We start from the raw sequence: 25,505 nt of genomic DNA on the forward strand, positions 1-25,505 counted from the left end.
GGCATCCTCTCGCTAAAAATCCAGCACCCTGCCTTAAGGATTGATAAGGCCTGCTATAGGGGTGACTTATAAGTTTTAAGTGTAGAGACTCATAGATATAGTGAACCTGCATCTAAAGTAAGTGTGCAAGCACCAACTTACACAGGTTGCAGTAGCAGACTTTTAGTTCCATTTTGCATGGCCTTTCATGGGTGGCATAATACATGCTTCAGCCCATGGGAGGCCTCTGGGGTACCTATGCCCAGGGTACATGGGTACCATATACTAGGGACTTATAATGGTACGCCAGTATCCAATCTGGAGTGTACCCAAGTGCATGCGTAACAATTTAAAGGAGAAAGTAGATAGGCTGGGGTCCTGATTAGCAGGATCCCAGTCAGACTAGTCAAAAACAGTGCAACATCAAGCAAAAAGAGGGGGAAACCATAAGAAGCAGATCCTACTTTCCTAAAGGTAGGACAGGACCTGCAGAATGCATCTGAGGCCCCCTATATTTGGGGGCCAATTAAAGCTGTTCAAAAGTCTTGTCTTGCCCTAGATGCTTGGGCGTCCGCAGAAATATTTCCGGGGGGGGGGGGGGGGGGGGACGACTACTAAACTCCTACAAAAGCCGAACCTCTTAGGAAGTCATTAATCTTCAGCCAGGCCAAAAATCGGGAGCAAAACACAGATTGTACTGTGCAGTTGGAAACACGAACTTTATTTGAAGCATCACACATATTGCCTTATTCTGCCCTTTATTGAGGAGGTTTCATCCGAGAAATAAAGCGTTACTTTTGGGTTTCACTTATCCCAAGTATAAACTGAGAATAATGGAATAATCTCGAAGGGCACAATTAAAATATGTGTTTATTTAGCGATATGCAAACCTCTTTAAAAATGTTGAACAGACACAGATTGTGTTTACGACTCGACTCGCCCATATGATGTCCATTTTCAAAATCAGCAGGGTTTAACAATTTGTAGGTTTGTTCATGTAGAATCGTTTCTATTCTGTTGCACCGCACAGGACTTATTTCTCAACTTTTGTCCACATAAACATCAAGTTCATTGACCCTTTGTTCAGCCCGAAAGCCCGGGTCTAAACTATTCCTTGACCATTACTTGAGCTGTATTTATTTGACTGACCGGGCTTTTTACGGGGTGTTTTTCTTATGTGAACTACAAAAAAAAACCGAAATAAATCATCACAGAGTGACTGTGTAATGATTTATTTAGTTATTTATGTTTTGTATTTTCCACCTATTTTTCTCTTGGTTCCGAGGCTGCACTTTGTAACAGAAAAATGTTATAAAAAGAGGACATTTCCAGCAAAAGTGTTTCTTTCATCTTTGAATCCATTTCACTGGGGAAGGAATGAAGGAAAGTATAGGAAACAGAGGGTAAGAGAAGTTTATTGAAGCACAGTTTTCAGCAAGTGAGGAGCTGTGAGAGTGACAGAAAGGGAGGGATTAAGAGTAAGAAAGAGAGAGGGGGCAGCTGACAGCGGCAGAGCAGGAAAAGTGAACACTTCGACCACTAATCTTACCTTAATACACCTGCTGGCACCTAAGGACTCCCATGCACAACAGAACACAGACGTAGGCTGCAGGGTCGGCCAACCAGCCCTTGCCTTGATGTTCCTGACTCCGTCTCTCGAGCTCCAGACCACAGCACTCGGAGTCTACTGCGCACCCGCGCCAAAAGAGGCAAATGCAGGGATTCAAAAGGGAAGGAAAAAAATGATGACAGGCCTGCCCCTCGTGATATCATTGGTCCATTCTCTCTGAGGGCAGGCGAGAAACAAGAAATCGGGCCGCCATAAGTAGCGTGCCCGCGCTATTAATGATCGACGGGCGCTCAAGGTGGCTGTTGAGACACACCCCACGGCCAGGAGCAGTCCGATGTCATTGCAGGTTCTAGAGGGATTTGTAGCGCGATTTATGTAGTTACGTACTGCTTATTGGCTGCTCAGCTCAATATGACTGGGTCTCTGATTGTTTTAATCCCGAGTGCTCCACTGATTAAAGGGGGAATGAAAACTGATTTCATTAAAAACCCATTCATGCACAATGGCGCCCGCACCGCCCGTCAGTAGCTCGTACTAGACACTCAAGTTACGGCCTGTGGTGCGAAGGGCACCATTCTTTTTTGAAACGTCGCTCGCACTCCAGCAGCCCAGTGAGTCACTGGGATGCTGGAGTGCTAGAATTACAAAAAAGAATGGCACCTGCATCACAGCACTAAGACCCGCACTGGCAATCCAGGGGGGAACAAGTGGCCCCCACTCTTGCCCCTCCCTGCGGACGCCTATGCCTAGATGGCCTGCTATGAGTACACCATGAGCCAGCTCCGGTAGGAAGACCATGCAGCACTGGTGGACTGTCACCATACGGGTTGCACCAGGCTCAGGAACCTTAGAGTCACTATACAGAAGACCATTCTTCCAGTAAATCACTTAATCACCAGACATGTTTCCAGCTGCCTGGGCCTCAACCTTCTGCCGTAAGCCCTAAAGAGTAGGGCACTCCATCTGTGCCTTGCAGAACTCCTCCCTAGTAAGACCCCTATCCTCCTGCCAGTTGGTCAGCTCAGCTAGGTTTCCCAGGGTGGCAATGTCTACCCCATAGGCTCCGGGGCTTCACCCTTAGGCTCAGCTTCGTCCCAGGCCATGGAAGTTTCAGAAGTGGGTTTCCTGCTCCCCTTGCCCTCCCTCTTTTTGGCAGGCACCTGGGCTATTCTACCAAGCTCCAGGTCCTCCTGACTACCCTTTTTTGCATCCATGGAGCGGGTGGTCAGGCATACGCACTCAGGCAATCATATCATCTCCAAGTGTGACCTGAGCTCCACCTCCTCCAAGATGATGTGCTCTAGGTCATTGCCAGCAGACAGTCCACAGGCATAAATGGACTCACAGTTACCCTTAAGGAATCTGACCTGACATCTCAAATAGAACCAGAGCCACTGGGTAGTGACTGCCAAGTACTATAATGGAGAGATATCATTTTAGTCTGAGGGCTCAGAGTCAAGAAGAAACAGTAAAGGAATATCTCACTAGTTTAAGAAAACCACCCTCCACATGCAAATTTGGAGTGGCATTGGAGGAAAGGATCAGCGACCAGTTCTTGTTAAAATGTAGCAGTGACAAAATCTGTGAGGAACTATGGTTGAGAGATGAGCCTCCTCTTGAGAAGAGTGTCAAGCCCAGCTTCGCAGGATCCGGTTGCAGCAGAAAATGGTCCACCTCCAGATATGACCCACACCCAACCACTAAAGGGAACTGGGTGTGCGAAAAATCAGGCGGGGGAAAGGAAAGGAAGGAACAGCAGTGGATAAAAGGATCTGAAACAACAAAACAGACAGGGATAACATACAATACCACACTACTCTCAATAAGGTCTCACTAGGAAGGAGGTATACCTGTCTTAACACAAAGTCTCCACACCTTATACCAGCCGGCTCTCTCAACGCCCTCTACGGGACCTGGATAGTTCGAGCGTATGGGTGACCCTCCTGATATGCCTCTCAGGGCTCACCACTTGTCCTGCTCAAAAGTCACAAACATAAGATCCACTGGAGATGTATAAGCTCTCCCTCGCTGCACCCCCCTATTGTCTTTCCCTGAGTCTATTTCCCCCAGGTCGGCCCTTTTCCAGCCTGGACCTGTGTCTCCAAATGTTCCACCCTAGACGCCCTGTTCCCCGTGGGCCAATGTCTCGTACTTGGTCTATGACAGACTGATTGCAAAGCACACTTGGTTAACTCACCCAGGCAGCAATCCTCTATGGTTCTAGCGCCGGCTTTCTGGGCAAGAGGGCACCCAACCGCGGTTTCTCTCTCACCTGGCGGCCGCTGCCGTTGCCTCTGCCGAGACGCTCCGTCTCTCCCTAGTGCGTGCCTCTCAAGGAGACGCCCTCGACCAGTTAGGGCAAATGCCTCCGGGGCTGCTCGCACCAACGGTCTGCTCGGTTCAATGGCGGTTTGCGTCTTCCGCTAGCGCCCTCCTCGTAGGCTTCGTCCTGCTCAGCGCCGTGACTCCACCGGCGATCCGCGTTCTCCCTCCTCCGCTCGCCGCCGAGGAAGAGAACAATCCCGAGTCCCAAAATTACGCGCAACTTCCTGTGCGCCCGCGCTTCCTATATCCTGCGAGCCCCCGAGGCTCATGGGTAATGTAGTTCTTGGGTGGCGCGGCACGGTCGGATCCTGACAAAGAGTATTAATGTAGCAAAAAGGGTGGAGCACATTGTAAAGTATGTTAAAGAATTGGTGGAGCAGGAAGAGTAGAAACTAGACAGTGAAGTAAATTTAATTGAAAGGGAAAAATATAGCAGAGATATTACCAATAAATTCTCTGGAGAATGTGTTAGATATGGCTGGATAAGACACAGAGCCAATTCTGGTAGCTGCTTATTAGCTTTGCATGTGATTTGTATCACATGCAAGAAGAAAGGACATTTTTATAAATGTGGCAATAGTAAAAATGTGAGACGAATGGTAAGAAAAGAGATGAATGAGGTTACATAGGAAGTGATATTTCAGGTAGGAGTGATAAAGAGGGAAACAAGAGCATCATCCCAGTGAAATGATGGAAATTGGTTCGTCTGTAGTTCAAATGCGATTTGATTCACGTTTGCAATTGACAATAGTGTCAAAATCAATATTTGAGAGAGAGTTTTAAGGGAAAGTAAAATTACTTGATATGGACATAACTACCAGGGTTATGGTAGGACTTCTATTGATATGTTGGGTTATTTTGAGATGATATTGGAATTGGGAAATTGCATGACCACAGGAAAAGGGAATATATCACTTAAAGGAGATGAATTAATAGAGTGGCCACACCAACGACAATTCGGTGTTAAATTGGACTCAAATGCAGATCCACTAGTGCAAATTCAGTCCATCTCCCATGAGAATTATTGACATCTTCAAAGTTTCAGTAAATTGTTCCGGGATTCCCAGGGTTCTTTAGCTGGGTACAAACATCATGTAAAGTTGAAAAGGGGAGCAATTCCGGTGATGGCAAAAGTAAGACGTAACCCAGTATGCATGCAGGAGAGTGTTGTAAAGGAGTTGAAAGACTTGGATAAAAAGGGAGTGATTGAGCCGGTGGAATCCACAGTGTGGTTGTATCTGGACGTAGGGTTTTTAATAAAAACAGGAAGATTGGCGCTCAGACTAGTACGCGTTGTGTTAACTATGCTCAGAATATACACGGTGCTGCCAGGTCGGGGGAATATCCCTATAACCCCCGTGAGTGTGTGAGTCAAAGAACCCACACCAGTAATGAGAACACAGTCCCAGGCACACGTAGTGAGGATATGACAATGGTATAAATGTCTCGTTTAGAACAAATTGCTGCGGTTGACAGCAGTGTATTGTTCAAAGTTATTTAATGAAGCAACAACAAAAGAAAAACAACCAGCCGACACGTGTTTCATCACAAAGGGAATTGACCCGTGACTCTTCAGGGCACAAGGCCGGTGTTAATTCCAACCCGGCTGGGGAATCAGGGAGAATCGAGTGGAAAGGGGTGAAGTGGGGTGCAGGAGGATCTCTTAAAAGTAATATACACGTCTCAGATACAACGTGTAGAGGAGATGGCGAGGGCAAGAGAGTATGAGCCGCCTCGGGGAGGTGTAACATATATGTCTAATGTCTCGTGTAGACAAACAAGGGTGGGTGCGCCAGACTGTGGGAGGATGTCGAAGGCCTAGGTGCACGGCGATCTAGACCATCCAGTGTCTTGGAGGGAGCGAGAAGGCGGGGGCGCCCTACTGCGGCAGAATAATCATCCGGAAATCAAGCCGGAACCAGTGTCTTACTGCCTCCACCATACTGACATCAGCACGGCGCACCCGCCCTCTTGCTCCCTCCTAGATCCTGGATGGACACTAACACGACACACTCAGGCTTCTGATTATTCTGCCGCAGAACGGCGCACCCGTGTGGTGAATTGGTGCTTGACAGTAGAAAAATAGCTTGGTGGGCTGCCTTCTCAGCTACTAAACAGCAGACTGTAATGTACAATATATAAAATTGTTTAATTGGTATCGCCCTCTCCAGTTCTACTGTTGGCATAGTGAAAACGATCTAGTGGCCGCAGATCTCCCACACATTTCCCTACTAAATCGAATTACCCACATTATCCTTCCATAATACTTTCAAGTGCAGTGGGTGAGATTCTCCATTTTGAGAACTCTGGAGTTGCTTCACCAGATCAACCTTAGTTTTGATATTGAACAACAATATGATTAAAATCGCCTGTGCTGGAGTCTGGAAGAAAGCTTGATTATCCACCATAAATTAGGAGGGTGCTTGTCATCTAACCTTTACATAAGTAAAGGAGATTAAGGGCCTGATTTAGAGTTTGGCGGGTGGGATACTCTTCGACAAGCGAAATGGATATCCCATATGTCTTTTACCAAGTGCCATTGAATTAAATGCATTTTTAATACGGCGAAAGGGTCGTCAGTCACGATGTTGGCGGAGTATCCCATCCACCAAACTCTATATCAGGCCCATTAGCTTCTTAATCTTTAATTCTATAATCACTGAAAAAAACATAGGTTTCAGGGGCGTTATAGTTAGCTGGACATTTCCCTCGTACAAAACCATTGAAATTCCCCCGTTATAGTTAGTTCAGCTAACTATAAATCGCGCCCCCGCAATGCACTACTGATGACGTCACATATTACATCGCACATGTCATGGTCAGTGACATCACTGATGACATCTCAAATGACATCACTGATGACATCATTCAGTGTCTGTCTGTTTCTGTAAAGTTAAATTTTGTTTCATATATATGCCAAGCTGTATTGGGGAATGAGTGGGTGTATAAGTGTCTGTATGGAGGATTTAGTAGGTGCATGACTGACTTTATAAGTGAATTATTAAACGTATCTTACTGAATGCATGGGTTAGTGACTAAACTGTGTGAATGTCTGTATGCGTCTGTCTGTTGGTGTGTAAGCGGATGCATGGTTTTGTGAATAGGTACATGAATGTCTATATAAGTTATTGATTGGTTGTCTGAGTATCTGTATGGGTGCCTGAGTGTTTGTGTGGGTGGGATGTGTGTGATAGATGTGTCAGTGGGTGATTCACTGGGTGCATGGTTTCAACACTAGGTCTGTAATGGACTGTATGAGTGGGTGAATATGTGTATGGTTGTGTTAGTGTGTGAATATATATTTCATTAGTACATGTGTAATTTACTACATATGTGAACGGCAGTATATATGTATGTTGGAGTACAGAAATGACTATAACTGAGTGTGTGTGATAGTGTGAGTGGCTGTATGGATGAGTGTGTGTTTGTATCATTGTTTGTATAAGACCATAAGAATGTGCTAGTATTTGTATGAGTAATTGAGCTTGTGTGTGTATAACTGTATAGGTGAGTAAATGGCAGTGTGATTAATTATTTGCATGACTGAGTATGTGTGTGAGTACCTCTATGGATGGGTAGCGGTGTGTGAGTGTCTATATAGGTGTATGAGTGCATATGATAGTCCTGTACTGAGTGACCATAAGTATGAGTGACTGTACGGGTGAGTGAGTGGATGGGTGTTTAGACCTAAGACTCTGTGATGGGGTATGTACTTATTGGTGTTGGAGTGTCTATGGTTTTGAGAGTGGCAGTATGTAACTTAGAGTGGGTGTATCAAAGGTTATATTAGATTGTGAGAAGATGCATCAAATGATCACATGAATGATGTCATCAGTGATGTCATTTGAGATGTCATCAGTGATGTCACTGACCATGTCATGAGTGATGTAATATGTGACGTCATCAGCAGTGCATTGTGGGGGCGCAAGTTATAGTTAGCTGAACTAACTATAACAGGGGAATTTTAATGGTTTTGTACAAGGGAAATGTCCAGCTAAGTATAACGCCCCTGAAACCTATGGTTTTTTCAGTGAATTTCTAAGGTTTTTTAAATGCTTATTCCTAACTATAATGTGCCTGAAACCTATGGTTTTTTCAGTGAATTTCAAAGGTTTTTTAAATGCTAATTCCTAACTATAACATACCTGAAACCTATGGTTTTTTTAAGTGAATTTCAAAGGTTTTTTAAATGCTAATTCCTTTCTATAACTTATCTTAAAACCTATGATTTTTAATGATTTTCATAGGATTTCTAAATCTTTATCTTTCAATGTATCAATTACTTTAATTTTTTTTACATTGTTTTTCACCTTTTTTAAGGTTTTTTTCCACTTATTTCTTTTAAAAATTAAAAAATATTATTTGTTTTTAATGAATTTAAAAAAAAATATTTGTAAATTTTTTAAAACTATTTTTTATATATTTTTAAACTTTATTTTTAATACTTTGTTATTATTATTTTTTTTTGAAGTTTTTTGGGGATTCGCGCACCCTATGCGCACCTTTCTTGATCCCTGCGCGGAACATAGTCGCCATTTACGATTGTAGTGTAGGATCCGCGTACGGTATGCGTTGGGTACGTATTTTCGTGCGCGAATGCTATGCGACCGGTACGCGACTCCAAACCCATACGCGACACGTACGAAGTACGTTACGCGACGCTCGCGCGCTTCCGTGAAACGTCATGTGCGTCTGAGTCGGTGGGTGCGCGAATCCCGCGAAATATTTTAAATGTAAAAAAACATATATATATGTATTTCATGTAAATATTAAATGAAGACAATCTAAGATACTCAGAAAAATAATATATTTTCACTTCTAATCCTATATTGCTTTTAAATGCAATTTCGCGGATTCGCGCTCGGTGCGTGCTACCTATGCGCACGGTGCGCGTATCCCATGTGACCTGAAAAAAAGAGATTTGATTGGTTTATTAGACTTCCTATTCTAACTATTAAAAGACCCCACCCGAGGAACAACTCGCACCTCAGAAGAACTTTTTTTGGGAGATTTCCACAGCTGCCATTCATTTCAATCTAAAGAAAATGGCTTCTGAACAGCAGCCACCATCTGATTCAGAACATTCTTCAGATGATGGGTTTCTTCCTGAACCTCCACGCCCTGAATGATACACTTCAGTGGTTTGGAATTTTTTTTCCTTTCCTGAAGAACAAACTAAAACCAATGCAACTAAGGTCACGTGCAAAATTTGCCAGAGGGTCCTTGTCAAGAGGAGATCCAACCAAAAAATACTCTTGCGGGACCGCAAGTATGATGAAGCACCTCAAGACTCTCCACCCCATCAACCTGGCAAGGGAAGAGTGCAGAAGAATGCGTCACAACCCTCCGCCAGCAGTGGCAAGTTGCGGCATCGCCATCTGTCGTTCACCCGGACATACGTCCCGAATTTGGACAACTTAAAATTAGTTGCATTAAATGCAACAAACTGCTCTGTTATGGTGAGCAGTCCATTGACCTTATCTGCAGGGCGCAGAGAAACCACCAGTGTTAAAAAAAAATTTTTTTTTTTTTCCTAAAGTTCACTATTTTGTTCATCCTGTTCCCTTTTTTTGTTTAAAAATAATAAATCACAAAATCGTTGAAAAAAGCACAAAAAAATATAAAAGAAAAATGAAGAAAAAAAAGTTCTTGTCAGAACTAACTTCTCTGTTTAAAAAGGAGCTATATTTGTATGTTAGTGTGTGAAAGTTTAGATGAATGTATGTGTAGTGCGTAATTGACAGAACAAATGCATTAGTAGCATATGGTGAAAGTATAAGTGCAGAACTATGAGGAAGTGCTGCAGCATCACACAGTAACCTCTTTAACTGCAGTGTGCTGTAGTACTTCCGAAGCACAGGGATGCAACATATGTACATAAATATGTTGCAAATCTATGCTTCTCTCTGCACGGCTGCTTAAACTGCAACCATATGGTGACACCGGCACCCTTGCACCATGGTGCAAGGATATCTGTGTCATGTGGTGTTTGTTTTTGTGCAGGAAGAAACACCTTCCTGCACAAAAACAATCAGTAAAGGCATTTTTCTCCTTCAATGTATGCTGAACATTTAAGCATGCATTGAAGGTTAAAAAATGAGGAGAAATGAAACAATTCTCCTTGTTGTGCTTTGCTACACCAATTGGAGAATGGTGCAGCATTCACACACATGTCCAGATTTATTATATTTGATAAATCTGGAGATGTGTCTTCTTCTATGAGTATTCTGTGCAATCACGCACAACAACATTTATAGAACACCCTTTCAACGCAAAGTGGTGTGTATGATGAGGTCGTATTTACATTGAGAAAAAAAAGGTACACAGAGTGCCTTTTCCTGTATTTGTAAATATAAAAGAGTGTCTTGCACTATAACTATGTTACAAAAAGTAACATATTTCTGTTTGGAAAATTACTTGTGAATGATAGGAGGTAAGCACCGATGTTTGTCTGCAAAGATGCTCAAAGAAGAATGATTGCAGTCCTTTAATACGTAGAATGGGAAATATTATGAATCACTCAAATCTGTTTTTTTGGAGGTCATATGATATCCTATGACAGAGTGATTCCAAAACTACATAGGTATAAACAGGGTGTTTTGAAAAACGGATTAAAACTTTGTACCTTCTTGCAGATGTGCCCATTGTCCATATTAATACTTAGTTAAACTTACCTTCACAGTATTAGAAATAAAAAATGGTACACATTTTTTTCAGTTTTTTTTTGTAATGTAAATTGTGGTAAATTGCTTGTTTTAGAATTAGGATCTGTGAAATAAAAGAAAAAATAGTTATAACATGTAATAATACATTTTTAACAACACAACATAATTTAAACAAAATAATTTGTTTGCCTTTTTTGCTATTCTCAGAATATATTGAATTTCACTAGAAATAGTGATTTCAATCGTACTCATCACATAACAGCGGGCAAAAAAAAAACAATCAAAAAGATTGTTTAAAAAAACCCAACAGGCTATTCTCAGTAAAATACCAGAAAATACAAATCACACATATATGAAATGCTTATTGCTAACAAAATCTTATAACTTTAATTTATAAAAACTGTAAATGTTGTTGCTTTAAAATATTCACTGAGTTAATGAGTAAGAAAAAGTCCATAATTCAAACATATGCCTTTCCTTGAGGCCAAATGGTATTTTTGCACTGTTTTTTATGTAAATTGTCCAATGGTAATCCTAATAAATTATTATAATAAATTCCTCAGAGAGTGAATTATCTTCCTAAAACTTTGGCTTTAAAAATATTAGGTAGGAATTTGGTAATTCACTAGGCAAACGTTGTTTGAAAACCAACTGGGCATCATTACAAAGTGTCCAGCCTTTGTCATATTTTAGATAGGCAGTGTAATGTCCAGATGTTGTGGAAGGACCATCATGGAAAATTATTGCAATTGCTACAAAAGTCCTTCCTGATATTGATAGTTGTGTTGCTACAAATTGCTTTATTAAAGTATCCAATTTTCTTCCATCAGCTGTACAACGTTGCATCATTAAAATTATATATTGTCCAAATTTTGAAAAAATAATGTGGATAACATTTCTGATTTACATTGGCTACACTCCATATTTTGATTTGCACCTTTAACTAATTTATTGAAAGACACTGATTTACAGTCCGGTAATGTTAAATATAGAAATCTTTCAGTGTCTACATTAGTGCTAGATGTATACATGCAATTTTCACAATGATGTTCCCATTTGTAACAAAGGCCAAAAGTACTTTCTATTTCTGGTAAGCATATACATTAAAAATTCCTGAGCATCTTGTTGGATATTTTGCGTAAATTGTGTAGAACCAGAACACACATCCAAAAGATTACGAACATCTGAAACAGTTTGTATTTTACTTGTATCTGTTGTCAATTTTTCATAAACAGAATGCAACAAGGAACAAAATCTTTTTTGCCGATTCTGCATAATTTGTTCTTGCAAACCTTCAAGATAAAAAACTACATTGACCACTACATTAGCATAGCAGTTGACACCTGAACTATTTTCAAACTGATAACCAACAATCTCTTCAATAGTGTCCTTTTTCTTTTTACTTGCTATCACAACAATATCTTGTTCTTTTCCCTTCTCTACACCTTCAGTACAGATATTCTCAAACCTTCTTTTTCGACCCACCACACGCTTTTCAAATACAGGATATGGACCTAAATTGGGAGCATACACCCTTCTTAACCTATTATACTCTTTTACACAGTTTGCATCTGCATTAACCTTTGTGTCATCAAAATCAATCAAAAACAAACCAGATAATGTTCTGACTCGCGACAAAGCAACATATGCCATACCCTCTTTAAACACAGTAGATCCAATGTTCACCAATGCACTGTCTACACTTAATCCTTGAGATTTATGAATAGTCACTGCGTATGCCAGAGAAAATGGAAATTGTTTCCTACGGACATATAAACCCTTAACAAGCAAAAAACAAACTGAACAACGACCAATTTCTTTAACTTCTTCAATCTGATCAAATTTAATTTTTAAAAATTCTATGCCTCCTTTTTTCTGATAATTAAAATCCACCACTTTACCCATTGCTCCATTAACTAAACTTTTTTCTGCATCCAAATTACGCCTTAAAATTACCCGACAGTTTACACATGCATGCAGAGTGTTTTTTAAACCAGCCGTTTCAGATATCTTTTTTTCTAAAGAATCCAGTTTTGTTTTCAATGTTCCCGTCAAAATAATAGTGATTCCTTCATGCTCTATTTTATCGATGGCTTCCATTTTTATAACTTCTTCATTTTCCAGTTTCAATAGTCCTTCATTGAATATAGAACACTCGCGCAGTGTTGGCATTAAGCAGATCACTGATTTATTTTCTGCAATTTTCATGTACACTTTCTCAGGAACAACATTTTCATTTGGAAACAAATTGGAAAGTAATCGACACTGCAAAGCTTGTTTGCCATGTTCTGTCAGAAGTCCAATTCTTATATCTTGAAGAATACTTCCATATTCAGCATCATTTGCCTGTTGCATATTTTTCGTCAGTTCTTTGTATTCAAAATATGTCCAAATGTTCACGTTTCCAACACTACAGAGAGACCTTCTGGTATCTTCATGCGCAAGTGTTTTGAATACTGGTTGTCCTTTTACCGGAGTCAGTTGCAGTAGATAACACATCATACTCTGTTTTAAGATTTTGCTGCATTTTTAAATGCACAAAGGCAAGCATCAAGTTTGAGACCATGCTTAACTCATCAATAATGAGAAGTTTCATTTTCTTCAGGACTCTTGAAACTTCACAACAAGCTTCTCCAGATAGCTTGTGGTATTCCAATTTGTTCTCATGCTCTACTGGTAGCATTAGTAAACGATGTAAAGTAATTCCTTTAATGTTATGTGCTGCCAACCCAGTTGGAGCAGTGACAACACAAGACAAATGCAACTCAGTTGTTCTCTGCAGATAACTTGTAATTACTTTAATTAAGAAACTTTTTCCTGTTCCAGCTTGACCACTCACATACATTCGGATAGGTTGAAATGATGTACATGAGCACCCTTTCTTTTCATGAAGTAATCCATGCTCAATCTGTTCTTTCACTTGCTGATATATTTGTTTCTGTTCAACATTTAGTTGTTCTTCCAAGTTTCCTAACTGCATTGCATCTTCTTGAGCTTGATGCATTGCTGTTTCCACCTCATTCATGGTAATTGCTGCTTCATTTTCAACAATTGGTTGTCCTAGTGGATCTTGACTTAGTGCAGCAGAACTTTGACCGTCTTGAGAACTGTCTCTAGCAATCTCAGGTGCAATTGTAGCTTCTTGATCAATTTCATCATTCAAAATTTTCACATATTTTGCAAAAGCACTGCATTGTATGCTATCTTTACAAGCATTACATCAATCTTCATAGCTCTGAAAATCTCTAAGTAATACCAGTTTGAACATTTGCAAAAGGGCTAAATAGTAAAATTCCCTTTTATCAGCAGTGTCGCAACTCAGTTTCCTGTGATTAATTAAATTTCCTTTCCTTTGTGTCACCAAACATCCTTCGGAACCAATCACTGCATATTTTCCATCATTGATGTTCTCTGTAGTATTCCGTTTAAAAGTGTAGTTTTGCAGCACTTCATAAAAACACATGTTCTCAAGATGATGACTTCTGTTTGAGTAATATGTGTCCAACATATTCGTTTTCAAAATATCTGTACTTTCTGGTTCTTTTTCTGCTAAATATTCAATTTCTTGAACAGATTTCAGTACCCGATTTCGCATTGCTGCAAGACCTAGACTCACCCAAATGATTCTTCTACTTTTGGAGTATAGACTTGTAGATGATAACCGATCTGAGCATTCATATGCTCCAGTTTCACGATGCATTAACATCTTGAAACTGAAACTGTATAATTTCTTACTTAGAGTCTTCTCGTGAGAAATCTCTTCCCACATTTCTTTCAATTCCGTCTTTTCTGATTTAGTAATGTAGGACGTTACATATCGAGCAACAGCAATGGAATTGTCCGCAACATACGGAATATCCATGTTAGCGTTCCACATGTATAAAATAACTGGATTGTAGCTATTTATGTATTTTGACTCTTCGCTTCTTCTTAAGTTGTAGGTATTTTTCGGAGACTTGCTTGTGATGGTATGTCGCATAGCTGACATAAAACGGTTCACTCTTCCTTTGGATAATACAGGACATGGAAATCCAAAACGACATTTGGTATAGAACTTATCCTTAGACTTGTACTTTCGTCGACAGTATTTTCCACATCTATGGCTTTGGAATTGTAAGACTTGTTGTTTTAAGTTTTTATCTTCTCTGCTATTGGGTACAGCACATGTGGCATAATCTTCAATGAAAGACAAAACAGTGTCATCTGAATCTGTTCCAAATTTGGGGGTGTCCTTGATCCATAACAACATATGTATATGAGGCGCACCTCTTGTTTGATACTCCTTTCTCCAAAAGAAATCCACAACTTCTCCAAGAAGAGGATTCTTTTTATTGCAGATGAAAGACATCATAGCTTCAAATCTATGATTGAAATATCTGCATACATTAACAGGATCCAAGGAGCAATTCTTCAGGTGTCTTGTATTCAATATTTGTTATATTGGAATTTGCCTCTCTAAGAAATTCAAGTAAATCATCCCAAGCATACTCAGCACAGCTTAGTGTAACGAACCATGTAGAAGTTCCTAAGTTCTGTAGCATACATTTCAGTTCTCCATGACGACGGTACCAATATTCATTAGTCCCACGCTGACATGCCATCAGTTTAATCAACTGAGATTCTAAATGATCATCTCTCTGATGCACTTTATCCATAAAATCCTTTGCAGTTACAATTTGCAGATGCATTCCAGTTTTTAAAATGTGATTTACTGCATATGAAAGTCCAGACAAGTCACTTTCAAACAGAAGATGAAACATAGAAGGGATACATTGTCGAAATCTTGGATCTTCTGCATATAATCTTGTTATCCGATATTCACATGCAGGAATCTGCACAGGACGTTCATCATATCGTCCACCTTTTCCTGTTGGAAACAACTGCAGGAAACAACGAGCTTCCAAGCTCTCTTCCCATACACTCATAGGACTTCCTCTTGCTTTTTTCATTTGGGAAAACTCAATCGTATTCCCCATCACCTCTTTGGAATGAAGTGGATGTACACTGTAATGTTCATAGATTTCTTCGCATCTGGACATGCCCACTTTTTCAATTTGTCCACTTAATGTTTCAGTATCTTCTGCTAAATCTATTTCTTCTTATCCTACAAACACATTTCTATAGTACTCATTATTTTTTATCAGATACAATGATGCCTTTTGCACTTTTCTAACATCCACTAACTCTTGCCAGATTTTCTTATTCTTAGTAGGAACACCATTAACTAGAATGACTAGTGGTTCATTTTCTGCATGGTCTACACAAAAATATTCAATGTTTTTCTTTAAATCTAACGGTAAATACACAACTCTTCCTTTCAATCCTCTTTGTAGCTCAGATGGAGGCAATTTACTTGTTTTAGGCTCCATACGAACAATAGCCTGAAACGGGTGCACACATTGAATGAGAATAGACTCATAGGTATTTAAATCTATCAGCTCTGGAGGAATAGCAACCAACTCTAGATTATTATGAACAGCTCTAGCAGGCATTTTATTCTCATCTAATTTGTTATAACAATATTTGCAAATACGCTGCTCAGATCCCAAATCAAAACAATCCTCTACCAACAAATAAGTTGTAAATTCCTTCCACTTATCATTATTTTCTGTTTCACTTTTTAAATACAGATTGACACTCCTAGTCTGATTTTTATAGTGAGTTCACCGACAACAAATACAAGAAACATTTGGTCTTTCACCTGAAATTACCTTAAACTTTGTGATTTGATCTTCAAACCTTTTTGTAATCATTAGTTCTACATTGTCTTCAACATTTTGTTCTACTAATGTGTCAGTTTCTGCACTCTCTTGCTGAGGACCAAAGTAACAAAACTCAATATCATCACAAACCTTCTTCACATCTGATACTGAGCCACGCAAAAGAGCACTGTTCAACTCATTTAACTTTAGTGCTGGACTTTTTGCATAATACAATTTTCTCACTAACTTCCGCATTTGAGTATGATGTACTGCCAACATCCTGAAATGGTGAAAAACACTTTGACAAACTTTCCTAGAAAGACAAGCCAGAGAATGACCTTGCAAACCAGTATTTTTTCTCACTCTGCAAGGGTCTAGTCCTTGCTGCACCTTAATCTTTTGTTTAACACTTTTTTTACTATATGCTCGTAAGAAACTACATAATTTATCAATAGATTCTTGTCGTACACTACAAATACCACTGCAATCCCAAGTGTACACAGGGTGTTTAGGACGTCTCCCTAGAACTTCATCAGCTATCACTTCTTCTGCATTTCTTTCAACCATTTTCTCTTTGTCAATTGGGCAACCATTTTTAACCTCATAACCTCGACCACTGGTGTCAACTGCATGCAATAAATTATTGCTCTGTAAATAACTCTCTTCATTAAAGAAAGGCTCTGAACTTGAACTGTGTTTCCATTCTCCCAAAAAAAATCACAAAAATGTGTTCTGTTAATTACTCTTTTCCTCCTAAGTTTGGCCTTCATTAAATGGATTGGTTTATCTAGTGATCGAATTCTGTTTAATACTAAAATGAATAGTTTCCTTTTTACTTCAAAAGCCTTTTCAACAATGGTTTCAATATGCTTCATCTTTTTATAAAATAGAGCTCTTTTTATATTTCTTCACATCTTTCAGCAAATTATGTACTACTCTCTTGTAAAATATTTTTTTGCGTATTTCCTTATACTGATTTTGCCTTCTTTTACCATACTTTGTCTCCTTTGACTGTCCATTTGCTTTTTTGCTTTTCCTATTATTTTGAATATTTTTTCTAGTTGAAGCATTCTCAGAGGTTTCAACATTCTGTACATTCTGTCTGGTCCTACAAACATTTTTAATAAATTGCTTTGTGATCTTACCAGAAGATTTTTCTTTTTAGCCACATTATGTTGTTCATTCAATACCTGTGGTTGATTTTTCTTCAAGTAACTGTCCTTTTTCTGTTCTTTTCTTTTTCTTACTTTTTCCGGCATGATTTCTCTATTTTAATGGTGATAAACAGTATCTGTAAAAAATAATCACAAATAAATGTATAATTTTTTACTTTTCTATTACTATACAAACACATTTTATATAAATACTGACTAAGAAATTATAGCCGTGAAGCACAAGTGTGACGATGGTTAAACCACTACATGCATAGTGCATGCTACTTTGAAACAGTTCATGCCCTAAAGCCTGCCTCACTGAAAGACTACATGCTAACTGACTGAATGATTACAGTACTATAAGGAGAGACACTGGGTGAATTCATAGTTGTTTGAATTTTACTTCATTGAATAGATCACTACATGCTACTAAAAGATTCACCATGGGTTTGCAACAGCAGTCACAGTGTGTTTGCTGGAGTGTATGCATAGCTACTGTGGGAAAGTAGGCATGATGCACAAGTGTAAAACTGGTTAGACCACTACATAGATAGTGGATAGTTACTTCAAACAATCCTTGTGAAAAGGCATGCTTCACTGCATGAGTACCTGAATACTGACTGAAACATTAGAGTAATGCAAGGATAGTACCTGAATGAATCTTTTAAGAGTTTGGGTTTTTGTGCAGTAAAGATTTGTACATGGTGCCGGATGAGTCACTAGAGGAGAGCAAGGGGATTGACAGGGTGTCTGCTGGAAGTGTATTGATACTGACTGGCGAATTGAAGGTGTGAAAGACAATTGTGTACGTGGTTAAAGGCCTACATGCATAGTGGATAGGCGTTTGAATCAATCCATGTGCTAAGGCCTGCCTCACTCCATTAGTACTTGGGTACTGACTGAATGTTTAGAGTATTGTAAGGAGAGTGCCTGCATGAATTTATAAGTGTTTGTTTTTTGGCACAGTTAATGGATTACTTCATGTTACTGAATAAATCACTGGAGAAGTGCAAATGGAGTGACAGGGTGTTTGCAAGAACTGTATGGATACTGATTGGGATATTGATGGTGTGAAAGACAAGTGTGTAGGTGGCTAGAGGCCTGCATGCATAGTGGATAGACGTTTGAAACAGTCCATGGGCTAACTCCTGGGTCACTGCATAACTACCTGGGTACTGACTGAATCATTAAAGTACTGCAAGGAGAGTGCCTGGGTGAATCTTTTTAAGATTTGGGGTTTTGGTGCAGTGAATAGATTAGTACATAGTGCCGAATGAGTCAGTGGAGGTGTGCAAGTGGAGTGACAGGGTGTTTATTGGAGTTTATAGATACTGACCGGGAAATTGAAGGTCTGAAAGACAATTGTGTGGGTGGTTAGAGTCTTCCATGCATAGTGGATACGCATTTGAATCAATCCATGTGCTAAGTCCTGCCTCACTCCATTAGTACTTGGATACTAACTGAATGTTTACAGTATTGCAAGAAGAGTGCCTGGGTGAATTTGAAGTGTTTGGTTTTTGGCACAGTAAATGGATTACTACATGGTGCTGAATGAGTCACTAAAAGAGTGTATGGGGAGTGACAGGGTGTTTGCAGGAACTCTATGAATACTGTCTGGGGTATTGAAGGTGTGAAAGACAAGTGTGTAGATGGTTAGAGGCCTGCATGCATAGTGGATAGGCGTTTGAATCAATCCATGTGCTAAGGCCTGCCTCACTCCATTACTACTTGGATATTAACTGAATGTTTACAGTATTGCAAGGAGAGTGCAAGGGTGAATTTATAAGTGTTTGGGTTTTGGCGCAGTGAATGGATTACTACATGGTGCTGAATAAGTCACTGGAAGACTGCAAGGGGAGTGACAGGGTGTTTGCTGGAAGTACATGGATACTGACTGTGGAATTCAAGCTGTTAAAGACAAGTGTATAGTAGGTTAGAAACCTGCATGCATACTGGATAGACATTTGAAGCAGTCCACGTGGTAATGCATGGTTCACTGCATGAGTACCTGGGTACTGACTGAATCATTAGACTACTGCTAGGAGAGTGCCTGGGTGAAACTTTTAAGTGTTTTGGTTTTGGTGCAGTGAATAGATTAGTACATGGTACTGGATCAGTCACTGGAGGTGTGCACGATGAGTGACAGGGTGTTTATTGAAGTATATAGATACTGACTAGTTAATTGAAGAAGTGAAAGACAAGTGTGTAGGTGGTTAGAGGCCTACATGCATAGTAGATAGGCGTTTGAATCAATGGATGTGCTAAGACCTGCCTCACTCCATTAGTACTTGGGTACTGACTGAATTTATAAGTGTTTGTTTTTTGGCACAGTTAATGGATTACTTCATTGAACTGAATAAATCACTGGACAAGTGGAAAGGGAGTGACAGGGTGTTTGCAAGAACTGTATGAATACTGTCTGGGGAATTGAAGGTGTGAAAGACAAGTGTGTAGGTGGTTAGAGGACTGCATGCATAGTGTGGAAGGGCTGAAGTGACTGCAGAGATTATACATATTTCCATACTGCACACTACTATGAAAGCCTGACTCATTTTGTGAATGCATAAGCAATGACTGGCTTCTAATACTACTAAAACTTGACAACCTGACAGGTTTTTAAGGCGTTATCTATCAGCAAATACACGATGTAACCAAATGCTTCTCTCACAATGGTTGCCCAAATGCACACAGACTCACAGTGTGATTCTAGACAAGCAACACTATCCCTTGGACTTCACCAAAACACATTCACTACTCTGGAAGGAGTAAGGGGAATGCCCACAATCAACATACTTCATTACTGTACTTTAGTGTCAATGCCTGACTCATTTTATCAATGCATAAGCAAAGACTGGCTTCTAATGCTACTAAAACTTGACAACATGACAGGTTTTAAAACAGTCATCTGTCAGCAAATACACGATGTTACCAAACGCTTCTCTCACAATGGTTACCCAAATGCACACAGACTCACAGTGTGATTCTAGACACGCAACACTATCCCTTGGAGTTTACGAAAACCCATTCACTACTCTGGAAGGGGTAAGGGGACTGCACACAATCTACATATTTCAGTACTGCACTTTAGTGTCAAAGCCTGACTCATTTTGTGAATGCATAAGCAATAACTGGCTTCTAATACAACTAAAACTTGACAACATGACAGGTTTATAAGCCATTATCTATCAGCAAATACATGATGTAACCAAATGCTTCTCTCACAATGGTTGCCCAAATGCACACAGACTCACAGTGTGATTCTAAACAAGCAACACTATCCCTTGGACTTTACCAAAACACATTCACTACTCTGGAAGGAGTAAGAGGACTGCACACAATATACATATTTCAGTACTGCAATTTAGTGTCAAAGCCTGACTCATTTTATCAATGCATAAGCAATGACTGGCTTCTAATGCTACTAAAACTTGACAACATGACAGGTTTTAAAACAGTTATCTGTCAGCAAATACACAATGTTAGCAAATGCTTCTCTCACAATGGTTACCCAAATGCACACAGACTCACAGTGTGATTCGAGACAAGCTACTCTATCCATAGGAGTTTACCAAAAGTCATTCACTACTCTGGAAGGGGTAAGGGGACTGCAAGCAATCTACATATTTCAGTACTGCACTTTAGTGTCAAAGCCTAACTCATTTTATGAATGCATAAGCAATGACTGGCTTCTAACGCCACTAAAACTTGACAACATGACAGGTTTTAAAACAGTCATCTGTCAGCAAATACACGATGTTACCAAATGCTTCTCTCACAACGGTTACCCAAATGCACACAGACTCACAGGGTGATTTCAGACAAGCAACACTATCCCCTGTACTCTACCAAAACAAATTCACTACTTTGGAAGAGGTAAAGTAACTGCACACATTCTACATATTTCAGTACTGCACTTTAGTGTCAAAGCTTGACTCATTTTCCGAATACATAAGCGATGACTGGCTTCTAATTCTACTAAACTTGAGAACAGGAAAGGTTTTTAAGCAGTTATGTGTATGCAAAGATATGAAGTACCCACATGCTTCTCTCACAGTGGTTCCCAAATGCACACAGCCTCTCAGTGTGATTCTAGACAACCAACATTCTTCCTTGTACTTTACCAAGACACAATCACTTAGCTAGAAGGGGCAAGGTGACTGCACACATTCTACATAGTTCAATACTGCACACTACTGTGAAAGCCTGACTCATTTTGCAATTGCATAAGCAATGACTGGCCTCTAATGCTACTCAAATTTGACAACAAAACAGGTTTTAAAGTAGTTATCTGCCAGCAAATACATGATGTTACCAAATGCTTTTCTCACAACAATTGCCCAAATGCACACAAACTCACAGTGTGATTGTAGACAGCCAACTATCCCTTGTACAAAATACATTTACTAGTCTACAAGATGTAAGGTGACTGCACACATTGCAGAAAACTTTCTACTACACATTAGTACCAAAATGTTTCTCTCCAAATGATTCCTAAATGCACACAGACTCACTGTGTGATTCTAGACAAACAACACTATCCCTTGCACTGTACCAAAACACATTTCTTAATCTAGAAGGAGTACTACATTTTAGTGTAGAAACGTGACTCATTTTGCAAATACATAAACAATGACTGGTTTCAAATTCTACCAAAACATGAAAACAGCACAGTTATCTGTCTGCAAACACATGAAAAACACAAATGTTCATCACAGAATGGTTTCTACATGCACACACACTGTCAATAAGATTGTAGACAAAAAAAAGTACTCCCTGCACTTTAGCAGGAGAAATACATTAGTCTGATTAAAATCAAAATAGACCACATACATGCCCTCGCAATTAAATAACTCACCTTTCAAGTTGTTTTGTAGATTAAGAAGTATGTCAGTCACACACCAGATTTTCTTATACAGAATCTCTGCACTGTGCACCTGTCAGCAAAACCAAAGAATGGCAAAGTTTCCCTCTCATTTTGCACACATATACATGTAAACATCAAATCACATTCCTTCCCACGTTAATTCAAAAGCTAACACACATTTCTATTGGTTAAACATTTCAACCCTTTCCAAATGACATAAATTTGAACCCTACCCTCAATCTGCCTTCTGCCTGTTACCATAGAAACAGTTCATGGAACACTGAACTGAGCACTCAGGTCACAAGTTCAGCAGACAATGTTGCTAATCAAAACAGCAAGTATGCTTGACTTTTCAACATATCAGCTAATCATATATAATGTTCCTTTCAATCAGTTTTTGTTAACCAATAAGAATCATGCATTTAAAAAACAGAAACATGCACCCTAGTTTTCAGTGTAGAAGATTGTCAAGCAGCCAGTCATTTCTTTTCTAATTTCAAAACTGCATCTTATCCACCATTTTAGAAAATCTTACTTTTCAAACTGCCATTTCATTTACAAAGACCATCTGAGTGCATCCAGACCTCCCTTCAAGATGCTTAGAGTGTGGATTGTGGGACACAGCTATATTTTCTGGAGCCAAAGGTATGCAGAAAACAAAGGCATTCACAAAGACCTAGGTGTGCCAAATGTAGACATTAAATGGATTGGACAGAGAGGGTTAAAGTGGCACCAATTGATGCCATTGGTAAAATCCTTTATGCATCTCCATCACCCTGACCTCATAATAGTGCACTGTGGTGGCAATGACCTAGGCACTTTGACTGGGGTAGGTCTGGAAATGAAGGACACCTTTGCAGAATTGATTTCACTTTTTCCCAAAACTGCCTTTGTGTATTCTAACATATGCCAAAGGCAGAAATGGAACTGGTCTAATCATTTTTGTCCACAGATTGAGAAAGCTAGGAAACATGTGAATAAATCTGTTTCTGCTTTTCTCCGATACTATAAAATGGGGTCCATTTACAATAACAATCTGCGATTTCATATGCAAGAGATGTACAGGAGAGATGGAGTACACTTTACTGATGAAGGAAACAGAGTCTTCCTCAACAACTTTAGACTCTGTATAGGTACTTACTTATAAGTACCAAAAACTCTCAATGATCACAACGGCTCTTTTTAGAGCCACTCAAGAACGAAACACATAAGCTTGATGTTTATCCTCCAAAAATGTCAGGTTTATTTGCTTGGAGTCGCGCACCCAACTCGTTAGGAACCGCGCACCCTACGCGAGAGAAATCGTGCGCCCCAACGCGTTAGGATGCACGACTCCTAATTTGACAGAAAAAAAAAATAGCCCCTATCACTAATTTTTATTATCCCCGGGGACCCCATCCCCCGGGGCTTATAATAAAACGTTGGGGACTGTGTGGAAAAGCAATATGATTTGGATTTTGAAAGAGAGCAGGTTTCCCTGCTCTCTCTTTCAAAATCCAAACAAAGTTTGCTATGGGAGGGTGGGAGACTCCTGCCCTCTCATAGCAAAGAACAGTGTCCTGGGGGTGAGCACCCCAGGACACTGTGGGTGCCGGCCCTGGGGGGGTGGTGGTCCCCAGGGCCCTCGAGGGCTCCAGGAGAGGGGCCACGCAGCCCCCCTCCCTCAATCAATAAAGCCCCGGGGGGTGGTGGTCCCCGGGGCTTGGGGGGGGCCGGTCAGTCCCCCCACCCTATTTATTTTCTAGCCCCGGGGGTAGCGGTCCCCGGGGCTGGAGGACCCCCAATAATTTTTTACGCATTTTGCCCCCGGGATTTGGTCCCCCCGGGGGCTAATTATTAAGGAAGCGCGGAAGCCCGCGCTTCTTTTTTTTTTTTTACGGCCGGATCCGCACACCCTGCGCGCATTTTGCCGTTTAAAAAAACAAAACAAAAGGGGCCCTGGGAGTCCTTCTGATACCCCCTAAGCAACTCTAGAGGGTCAGAGTATTTCTACCCTGCCCCCTTTATATCTTTCACACACTTATTTCCCTTACTTCTTCAGCCTCGCTTCTACCGAGGCACAAAATGGCTGTCAACAGTTCCTGGTTTCGAATGTTCACAGACACTTGACAGCCAATAAGCATTCAGCGTGTGATCGGGAGGGTGTGCGCGCACGGTGCGCAGAGGGTGCGCTTAGGGTGCGCATAGGGTGCGCGGATCCTCCGAGGCCATAGATATATATGTACTTTTAACTCTAATTTTATCAGGAACTACTGAACGGATTGACACATTTAAGCAAAAGGCACGAGTCTGAACTGAGGACTACCTTTTTGCCAAATTTGGTGTAATTCCGTTCAGCAGTTCGGGTTGTAGCTGCGACTAAAGGTCCTATGGGAAAATGCATGGGGAAAACACGTTTCGGGACCCCCCTTTTTTCTTAGCCCCTGCTTGACGAATCACCCCGAAACTTTCAGGATTGGATCAGACCGGAGCTGGCCAAAAGTTTTGAAAATTTTGCGAAGATTCGTCAACCGGCGCAAGACTTATTGGGAATAGAATGTTGCGGATTTCATATGGAAAATAGGTTCTAACTATAACTACCTACTGGCGACCGCCAGTAGGTAATATTGTTTTTAACTTAAAGTAGCCTGTACCAGAACTAAACTAAAGCAGTTTACAACTTCACTAAAGTCTACAATAACGCAGTCATCTCTAGAGGAGTGGATTGGATTCTTCAGAATTCAAGGATCACAAATTAGTTCAATAATATCTTACATGGTTCAGTTTCCAATCAATCATCAAAACTGCAGACAAGTTTCTCGAGTTCCTCAACTTTTCAAGGCTAAAATAAAAAACATGAAAGCACAATATCAAATACTTAATATTCAAAATAAATGCATACGTGACCTCTGAGATATATTTACGTTCCCCTACCTCTGTTTCGCTATCATCTAACTTGACCAGTCTATATCCTCAGACTTACTCGAAACATAGTTAATTGTCACCAGAAACAATGGAATACTTGTGTGCATAACTGGAAAACTTCCCACCGAAAACTGAAGCCCTGGATACGAGGGTAATATTATAAAAATCACCTTCTTGTTTAGACACTTCTGCTAAGTATGTTTCTGACTGAGGTCTCGTATGCGAGTGCAGAGTTAGATCTGGCATCTTATTTGTGGTTTCTTTCTTATTCAGTAAACCTTTTGAAAATTATGGCGCATGTTTCCGTTTTTATGAACTTAATAAAATGATCTAGAAATAGGA

At 40.1% G+C, this 25,505-nt stretch overlaps 1 protein-coding gene across 1 annotated transcript in view; it reads left to right on the top strand.

Moving 5' to 3' along the window:
* The window catches only part of LOC146861651 (glycophorin-C-like), a 214,087-nt gene that overhangs the window by 132,340 nt on the left and 56,242 nt on the right, over positions 1-25,505 (top strand). The gene's annotated exons all lie outside the window — the stretch shown is intronic.

This window comes from Triturus cristatus, chromosome 3_1 (genome assembly GCF_964204655.1).
Source record: "Triturus cristatus chromosome 3_1, aTriCri1.1, whole genome shotgun sequence".
NCBI lineage: Eukaryota > Metazoa > Chordata > Amphibia > Caudata > Salamandridae > Triturus > Triturus cristatus.